A 10,068-nucleotide genomic window follows, 5' to 3' on the forward strand; every position below is an offset into this window, starting at 1 on the left:
AAAAAAAAAAAAAAAAAAAAAAAAAAAAAAATCAACACAGTTTAAGGGTTTCCCCCACCAGAGGGGAAATAGGGTAAATTTTAGTTCTCAGGCTAATAGATTAAAAATTTAAAGGCCAGGTGCAGTGGTTCAAGCCTGTAATCTCAGCACTTTGGGAAGCCGAGGTGGGGGGATCATGAGGTTAGGAGTTCAAGACCAGCTTGGCCAAGATGGTAAAACCCCATCTCTACTAAAAATACAAAAATGAGCCGGGCGCAGTGGTGGGTACCTGTAATCTCAGCTACTCGGGAGGCTGAGGCAGGAGAATCGCCTGAACCCAGGAGGTGGACATTGCAGTGAGCCGAGATCGTACCACTGCACTCTAGCCTGGGCGACAAAGCAAGACTCCATCTCAAAAAAAAAAAAAAGAAAGAAAGAAAGAAAGAAATTTAAAAACTGCCCACTCTGCTAGAAATATTATTATGAAAATTCAATAATCATTTATTAAAAGCATGTTTAATTCCAAAAGAAAGAGTCAATAGTAGGCCTGGCAGGGTAGCTCATGCCTGTAAACCCAGCACTTTGGGAGAACTGCTTGAAACCAGGAGTTCCAGACCACCCTGGGTAACAAAATGAGACACTCCCCCCTCCAACAGCCCTGCCTATCTACAAAAAAATCTAAAATTAATTTTTAACAAGCATCAATAGAGCAGCTCATGTAGACTCTGAAGGGCATCTTCAAGATCTTTAGTAATCGATGAAACTGATTTAAGTTGATTTTAGAGAAATCTAATTGACACCAACTAGAGAAAGTGAGCCTCCATATACCCATCACCTGTTCCAATTAACGAGTATGATAATCTTATCTTGTTTATTCTATACCCAAACCTGTACTAAGTCTCCCTTACATAGCATGCCATGCTGAAGTACTCCAGTAAACAACAGTGAAAAATAAGGAGCTTTATTTCAACATAACCACAACAGCATTATTGCCCCTAAAAGTGATTAGCAAAAGTTCCTTGTTATTAGATATCCAGTAAGTGTTTATTTCCGATTGATAATAACTATCTTTTTACATGAGGTTTGTTCATATCAAGATGCCAACCAGATACACACAAGCATACAGTTGATATGCTGATATATAATCTTAGGTCTATTTAATACAAGTTTCCCTTCACTGCTTTCTTCACATTTATGTAATGGTCCAAAGTCAAAATCCTACACGATTACTCATTCTGGATTTTACTCACTGCATCCCCCTTTGTATCGTTTTAATAATTGTTTACTACATAGAATTAGATATATAATAATGTGTTTTTTCTGAGACAGGATCTTGCTCTATTGCCCAGACTGGAGAGCAGTGGTACAATCAGCTCACTGCAGACTCAAACGCCTGGGACTCAAGTGATCTTACCATCACAGCCTTCTGAGTAGCCGGGACACAGGTATACGCTACCATGCTCAGCTAAATTTTTTGTACAGATGGGGTGTCGCTACATTCCCCAGGCTGGTCTCGAACTCCTGGCCTCAAGCAATCCTCCTACTTTGGCCTCAATAATATATAATTTGTTTATATACATAAGACATCTATGAACCCACCTCCAATAATTATAAGATAACTGAAGATAACTGGACGTCTCTCCCCCAACCCTCCTCCTCCCAGAATATAATTATCACCCCTAATTTTTTTATTCTCATGCTTTTACAACAGTTAAAATCTGTTAAAACTGATTTTTTTAGCCGGGCATAGTGGTGCATGCCTGTAGTCCCAGCTACTCGGGAGACTGAGGCAGGAGGATCAACTGAGCCCTAGGGAGGTCAAGGTTGCAGTGAGAGGTAGTGGTGCCACTGCATTCCAGCCTGGGCAACAGGGTGAGACCCTATCTCAAAAAACAAACAAAAAAAACCCTGACTTTTAAAAAGTAGACAAAATGCTGCTAGCAGTCCTTAAAAATGACCAAAATCAGCTGGGTGCAGTGGCTTGCGCCTGTAATCCCAGCACTTTGGGACGCCGAGGCAGGCGGATCACCTGAGGTCAGGAGTTCGAGACCAGCCTGGCCAACATCGTGAAAACCAGTCCGTACTGAAAATACAAAAATTAGCCAGGCGTGGTGGCACAGGCCCGTAATCCCAGCTAATTGTGGGGGGCTGAGGCAGGAGAACTGCTTGAACTCAGACGTTGCAGCAAGCTGAGACCGTGCCCTTGTACTCCAGCCTGGGCAATAAAAGCAAAACTCTGTCTCAAAAAAAAAAAAAGGCCAAAATTGCCAGAAATGGTGGGGGGGGGGGAAATTTAATGAGCAAAACTTAATACTATCTAGTCAGTACTCAAATTTTCCTGATTAAAAAATATCTTTCTTAACAACTGGTATGTTCAAATCAGTATTCAGATTAAGATCTATATGTGGCATTTGGTTATGACTCTAGTCTTACAACCTAAATGTTGCCCTTTTTCTTGCAACTTATTTGGATAAAAAACCTAAAATGCTGTCCCTTGTCCTCTAGCTTCTCACTGCCTGGAGTTTGCTAGTGACACTCCTGTAATAGTGTTTAATACATTCCTCTGTTCCCTATAAAGTTGTAGTTAGATCCAAAGGCTCAACTTGGTTTCTCTTGTTTCGTGTTTGGGAGAGGCAATATTCCATAGGGAGTGTTCTGTACTTCCATGGGAGTTGTTACCTCTGATGTCTTTCTGTGACGTTGGCAGCTACTAGTGATCACTGCCTAAATCCATTATTTCATTCAAGGTTGAAAATCATGATTTTCTCATTCTGTCATGCCTTCTGTATTTTTTAGCCAGTTATTCCATAAAGAACAAGTGTCCCTCATCAAATATTTGGATGCTCTGAAGCATACTAAGTACAGTAAAGACAGGATACTTTATTCTTTCCCTTCTGCAGCAGATGGTTTTGTGCTTCTTATCACATCACCTGACTCACTGCTGTGGTGGACAATCAATCCCACACACATTTCAGTTGTCTTGCTTCTTTCCACCCGTAAGCACATACCTTACACAAGGCTGCTTCTTTATCTCAGGGCTTTCTCCAAAACCTCTAAAGTACAGGAGCAGCCCAGAAACACTGGACAGAGAAAATCCTTAAGAAGAACACACATAGGCTGGGCATGGTGGCTCACACCTGTAATCCCAACACTTTGGGAGGCCGAGGCGGGCGGATCATGAGGTCAGGAGATTGAGACCATTCTGGCTAACATGGTGAAACCCCATCTCTACTAAAATACAAAAATTAGCTGGGCATGGTGGCGGGCGCCTGTAGTCCCAGCTACTCAGGAGGCTGAGGCAGGAGAACAGCGTGAACCCGGGAAGTGGAGCTTGCAGTGAGCTGAGATTGAGCCACTGCACTCCAGCCTGGGTGACAGAGTGAGACTCCGTCTCAAAAAAAAAAAAAAGAACATTTATAAATGTAGGTGTATGAGGGTGGGGCAGGGAGCTCCAATTTTCAGATGGATAAACCTGAGAGGCATTCTGCGAATTTCCTGGAGATCCCGTTTCCCTACAGGAAACTCAATAAAGTACCTATCATTGGCTTTTCCTAACTCCCCAATTCATTCTCCCCCTTCCCTCACTTCTTCTTGAAATTATCTCCAAAATAAACCAACTTTGGCAAATCCCTGTCTCAATCTCTGCTTTAAGGGGAGTCCAGGATGGGCACAGTGGCTCACATCTGTAATCCCAGCACTTTGGGAGACCATGGTGGGAGGATCGTGGGAGGATCGCTTGAAGCCAGGAGTTAGAGACCAGCCTGGGCAACACAGCGAGATCTCGTCTCTACAAAAAAATTAAAAACTAAAAAATTTTGCCGGGTGTGGTGGCTCATACCTGTAATCCCAACACTTTGGGAGGCAGAGGCAGGCAGATCACCTGAGGTCCAGAGTTCAAGAGCAGCCTGGCCAACATGGAGAAACCCCATCTCTACTAAAAACACAAAAATTAGGCTAGGCACAGTGGCTCACGCCTGTAATCCCAGCACTTTGGGAGGCTGAGAAGGGTGGCTCATGAGTTCAGGAGTTCAAGACCAACCTGGCCAAGATGGTGAAATCCTATCTCTACTAAAAATACAAAAAATTAGCTGGGCGTGGTGGTGGGCATCTGTAATCCCAGCTACTCAGGAGGCTGGCGCAGAGAATTGCTTGAACCCAGGAGGCGGAGGTTGTAGTGAGCTGAGATCGCACCAATGCACTCCAGCCTGCGTGACAGGGCGAGACTCCCTCTCAAAAAAAACAAAAAACAAACAAACAAAAAACAACCAGGTGTGGTGGTGCACACCTGTAATCCCAGCTACTCGGGAGGCTGAAGCAGGAGGATCACTTGAACCCAGGAGGTGGAGGTTGCAGTGAGCCAAGATCGTGCCACTGCACTCCAGCCTTAAACACAGAGTGAGACTCCATCTCAAAAATAAATTTTTAAAAAAAGGCTGGGAGCAGTGGCTCATGCCTGTAATTCCAGTACTTTGGGAGGCCAAGGCGGGCGGATCACAAGGTCAGGAGATTGAAACCATACTGACTAACACCGTGAAACCCCATCTCTACTAAAAGATACAAAATATTAGCCAAGCATGGTGGCACGTGCCTATAGTACCAGCTACTCAGGAGGCTGAGGCAGGAGAATCGCTTGAACTCGGAAGGCAGAGGTTGCAAGTGAGCTGATATCTCACCACTGCACTCCAGCCTGGGCGACAGAGTGAGACTCCATCTCAAAATATATATATATATTTATTGGCTTATCTTTGATGCTGTATAAAAGAAAAAATATTTATATATATTTACATATATATATATTTAAAAATTAATGGGCATGGTGGTACGTGCCTGTAGTCCCAGCTACTTGGGAGGCTGAGGTGGGAAGACCGCTTGGGCCCAAGAGGTTGTGAGGCTACAGTAAGCTATGACTGTGCCACTGCAGTCCAGTCTGGGCAACAGAGCAAACCTCTTTTTCTGTTTTTTTAGGGGAAAAAAAAAAAGGAGTCCAAAGATATTATTTCAAATTTTTCAGAATAATGTGTTAGGGCCCTGACATTGCCCAAAGACAACCAAATATTTCATTCCTTCAGTATCATTATTAATTCAGTCATAAATATTTTGCTTGTATCTATCTTTTTTGATGCTCAAATTGTCCCATCTTTGGCCAACAAAACAGCCTCTTCATGTTGGCTCCTTCATCTTTTGATGTTACTCCAATAATATTTGTGAGCACTTCTGCTTTCTGTTATGATGTGATATTCTAGGTTTAGCTTGTATGTTTCTTGCCCCCGTCTTTAATCAGCCTTATCAGCATGGATCCTTGATCCCTTTTAGTCAGAAAAAGTACAGAGAGACAACAATCTGGTCACTAGAGGTGCTCGTTGTTATTAGATTGGTCACTGCTTCCAAGCCAGAGCTAGAAAATACACTTGGAAAGAAAATAAACCATGCATTCATACTGATTATTTCCATCTCAAATTTTGGATGACTGGAATTTCTCAGAAAGTCTCTTATATTTGCATATTTTCTTCCACTAAAAACTCTGACAAAAGATAGAAATAAGAACAAAAAAAAAAGTGCGTTATGTTTATCATCTCATTTAGCCCTCAGAGTCTGCACTTTACAGATTAGGAAACAAAGGCAGAAGTAATTTAATTTGTCTGAATACACACACAGCTACTGTGTGGCAGGATCAGAATATATATTTGAGCATTCTGGCCCCAGATTCTATCCTCCTAACTATACTCTATTCGGTCTTACTGATTTCACTTATAATCCAACCAATAGCATAACCATATCAAATAACTTCAGAAAAAAGTACAGATTGCATATTAAATTCAAAAGATAAAAATATATGCTAATCCTAAGCAATATTTTCCCTTTACACCTTAGCTTTAAACCACAATAACTTACATTTGGCAACTCAATATTGAAATTAAGTGGACAAGCTTACATATTAATACCAAGAAAGGAAGAAGAGAGGTAAGGCAACTATGAGGAAAACACAACTACTTAGTTGCCTCAAGGTATTATAAAGATTATATACACAGGCACTTCAGGTACTTCTGAAGCTAGTCATATCAAGTCCCAATGCAAGACACAAAACTGTATTAGATCTGCAACCTTTCATCCAAATTACCTGTAAGTCCTGGATGCACCTTTATCTTATTCCTCTGGAAAACGCTCTGTCTCAGCCCTTTCCTTCTATCAACACTTACACACAAATCAAGTGGGAATCACTGCTTTCCTACTTTATAAGACAGATACTGATATAATGCTGCTAACACCTGCTGATGACAGGAGGAGAAAACCAAGTCTAACTTGTAACATGTTCTTCTTTCGGTTTTTTTTTGAGATGGAATCTCGCTCTGTCGCCCAGGCTGGAGTGCAGTGGTGTGATCTCGGCTCACTGCAACCTCCACCTCCCAGGTTCAAGCAATTCTCCTGCCTCAGCTTCCCCAGTAGCTGGGATTACAGGTGCATGCCACCAATGTCCAGCTAATTTTTTGTATTTTTAGTAGAGACGGGGTTTCACCATGCTGGCCAGGCTGGTCTCAAACTCCTGACCTCGTGATCCGCCCACCTCAGCCTCCCAAAGTGCTGGGATATCAGGTGGGAGCCACCACGCCCAGCTGCCTTATTTCTTATGCAAAAAAACTGGAACACAAGGTTTGGATTTGGACTGGTATTTTCAAGTAAAAAGCCAAGCCTTGTGGCTCAAAGCCGTCTAGTGCAGGCTTTCCAACCCGCCACTTGGTGGCACTCTGTACCGGCTGCAAATTTTCATTCCAGCTGTGCTGAACTGAACCTATGTCCAAAGAGGACTTCGTTCAGCCTGGCTAATTTCAATATGGCTATATTGTAACTACACCTATTCTTTCTTGGTTTATACAGTTAAGAATTAGCTCTTTAAAAGGTCAACCTCAATTTTCAAGAAGTTTAATACTGTACTCCAAGTAAATACTTGGGAAAATAATCAGTCTTACATTCCTGGTCTAAGTGTCAACTGGCATAACTATGCCTCATTGCTGACTTGGCAGTGTCTTATCCTCTAACTCAAGAATTATCTCTCTTACATCATTTCCTCAGGTTAAGTTGTAACATGCTCAAAGGCTTAGCTGTCTGTAAATAGGGAGAACTAGGAAGAACCTAGAGGTCCAGGAAAAAGGGATTCAATTACAACACACAGAATGAAATCTCATGGAGACATTATAAATATGAAAGAATATTTAATGAGGACATGTGCCTGTGACACTGTTCACTGAAAAAAGTGCATCACTGAAAGAGAACATGGAATATGATCTCATTTTAAAATATGTGTTTTATCACAAAAGAACATTCCAACCAGGAACAAAATGTACGTATCTGTATATACACATGAACATTAACAGAAATAAGGAAGGGAGAGCATTAAGATACTGACCGTGATGAGACCTGGCTGGTAGAATCATCGGCAGTTTTCCATTTCTTCCAGCCTTTGTGTTTTATAAAATGAACTTTACTAGTTGTTGAGGGAAAAATAAGCTATTGTTTCTAGCCAGTAGTATAATATCAGAACGAAACCAAGAGGAAAACAATTCTAGATTCCAACAGTTCTAACTAGCTCTGTGACATCGGTTCTCCCTCCCCATATAAAATTCCTATAGATTTTATATAGCAGAAGAAACTAGATACTTCAGGTCAGTCTTAAGTATCTGTAAAAGTGGAAAGGAGGAAACATGACTTAGGAATAACACAGGTAGACCCAAGTCAAAAATCCCCATGAAAGATGGAATTGCATCTAGTGAATCGACAGAGCGTCACAGGTACTCTAAAGAAAAGCATACTTACTGCAACAGTTAAAAAGAATGCCAGATTCTAGTGAACTAAATAGTGGACGGAGGAAGGAAGAGAAAAAACAAAAAAGATTAAGTACAAGGTTCCCTACACTGTAAAAGTAAAGAGACGTCCTTCAAGTATGGTCTGAGAACCACCTATGTTAGAATCAACACAAGGGACTAATTGAAATGCAGATTGCAGGGCCGCAACACAGACTTAAATCATAATTTCTGGGGGTGGGGCAGGGGAACTTGGCCACACACACACACATACACACAAACACACACTCTCTCTCTCATGGATTGGTAGCCACTGTGGTATAGTTAACAGGGCAAGTCTCATAAAGGCAAAATTATTTGCTTCATTCACTGTTGCATATTCCATTGGTTAGCAGATTGCTTAGCTCATCTCAGGCAATTATTCAATATTACTTAAACAATGAGCAAGGGAACAAAGTCTTTTAACATCACAGTTCTAAGTGAGAATCTAAACATGGTTTTTTCCATTATCCCCAGCTCCCAGATCTCCATGGTAACAGCTATGTTTTAGTCCTGTTAACTAAAACTAAGAGGTATATTTTATCTTTTACATTTGCACATCTTATCTCCATCTATATAGTACAATCTGACAGCCAGACATGCATGGATGAAAACCTGACTGACGCCATGGGTGTGCACTGGAAGAGTCCAAAAAAGACTGAATGGTTTTCTACATACTCTCTTACTACTATTGTTCGCTTGCATTTACACACTGCCATGTATTTCTTTTAGAAAATTAAATGTTCCTTGAAGAAACATAGTCAAAGGTCAAAGTTTTTACACTCCTTAGGATATGTGCAAGTTAGGAAAACCTAACACTGTTTGAAAGATAATTGATACAGGTACACATCACCACACCAGGCCTTTGTTTTACTTCTTAATGTGACTACTAGAAGGGCACACACATCTTCATATAGAATTTCAAGCAGGAAAAAAACAAACAAAAAAACAGGGCACAAACTAATCCTTGATCCCTAAATAATCAAAGATTTTTATAGTCTTCAAACGGAAATTTTAACTAAGTAAATGTGCTTAATTTTTTAATTTTTAAAAATTATTATTATTATTTTTGGAGACCGGGTCTCGCTCTGTTGCTCAGACTGGAGTGCAAATGGCATGATCTCTCCTCATTACAGCCTCAACCTCCAAGGTTCATGCAAGCCTCCTGCCTCACAGCCACTCGAGTAGCTGGGACTACAGGCATGCGTCGCACCCAGCTAATTTTTGTATTTTTCGTAGAGCTGCAGTTTCACCATGTTGCCGAGATTGGTTTTGAACTCCTGGGCTCAAGCAATCCACTTGCCTCGGCCTACCAAACTGGTAGGATTACAGGCATGAGCCCTTGCGCCCAGTCTGTAAATGTGCCTTTAAACTAAAAAGTCATCACCAGTATTACAACCACAGAAACACACGCACTTCAACAGTTACTATTTAAACAAAAGCCCCATTGCCTGTATGACCTAAAAGCATAGCTCTTTCAAAAGTCTTAATATTAACACAGTATAGTAAATTGCACATATCTTCCTTAAAAATTACAGTGGTAACAAGGGAATAAAGAACTTGGATATAAAACCTCTAATATGCTTGAGTCACACTGAAAATTAATTATTCCCATATTTTTCCATAAGCTAAAACTAGCTTTATAAATATCATTACTTTTTTTCCAGCAACAAGATATTTTTAAAGTGATTTTAGAAACCGTACATCTTAAACTGCTCTGTCCAATAAAGAAGTCACTAGCCACATGTGTCTAACTACTTGAAATGTGGCTAGTCTGAATTGAATTGTTCTGTAAGGATAAAATACATACAGATGCTGAAGATTCAATACCAAAAAAAGCAAAATTTCTTAACAATTTATTATACTGTTACATTTTAGATATATTTGGTTGTATATAATAACAATTTTTTTTTTTTTTTGAGAGAGGGTTTTGCTCTCTCGCCCAAACTGTAGTGGCACGACCATAGCTGACTGTAGCCTCAACCTCCTGGGCTCAAGCAATTCTCCCACCTCAGCCTCCCAGTCAGCTAGGACACAGGCACACATCACCACACTGGGCCTTTGTTTTACTTAATGTGGCTACTAAAAGGTTAAAATCATATATATTTAGTTCATGTATTTCTATTGAACAGAGCTTATCTAAAACTAACTGATTAAATTTAATTTGTCAAGGGAATTTGAAGAACAATCAAGAAAAAGTTTTAGGCCAGGCACAGTGGCTCATGCCTACAATCCCAGCACTTTGGGAGGCTGA

The 10,068-nt window shown here is 40.8% G+C and overlaps 1 protein-coding gene across 1 annotated transcript in view; it reads right to left on the bottom strand.

Moving 5' to 3' along the window:
• Nucleotides 1-7,511, bottom strand: part of IGF2BP3 (insulin like growth factor 2 mRNA binding protein 3) — a 122,110-nt gene extending 114,599 nt beyond the window's left edge. The window contains exon 1 of the mRNA XM_017872293.1: nucleotides 7,382-7,511. The gene's annotated coding sequence lies outside the window, so the exon portion shown is untranslated. The remainder of the gene's footprint in view (nucleotides 1-7,381) is intronic.
• Between the last annotated feature and the right edge of the window lie 2,557 nt (nucleotides 7,512-10,068).

This window comes from Rhinopithecus bieti, unplaced genomic scaffold, assembly GCF_001698545.2.
Source record: "Rhinopithecus bieti isolate Rb0 unplaced genomic scaffold, ASM169854v2 scaffold_6710, whole genome shotgun sequence".
NCBI classification, from domain to species: domain Eukaryota; kingdom Metazoa; phylum Chordata; class Mammalia; order Primates; family Cercopithecidae; genus Rhinopithecus; species Rhinopithecus bieti.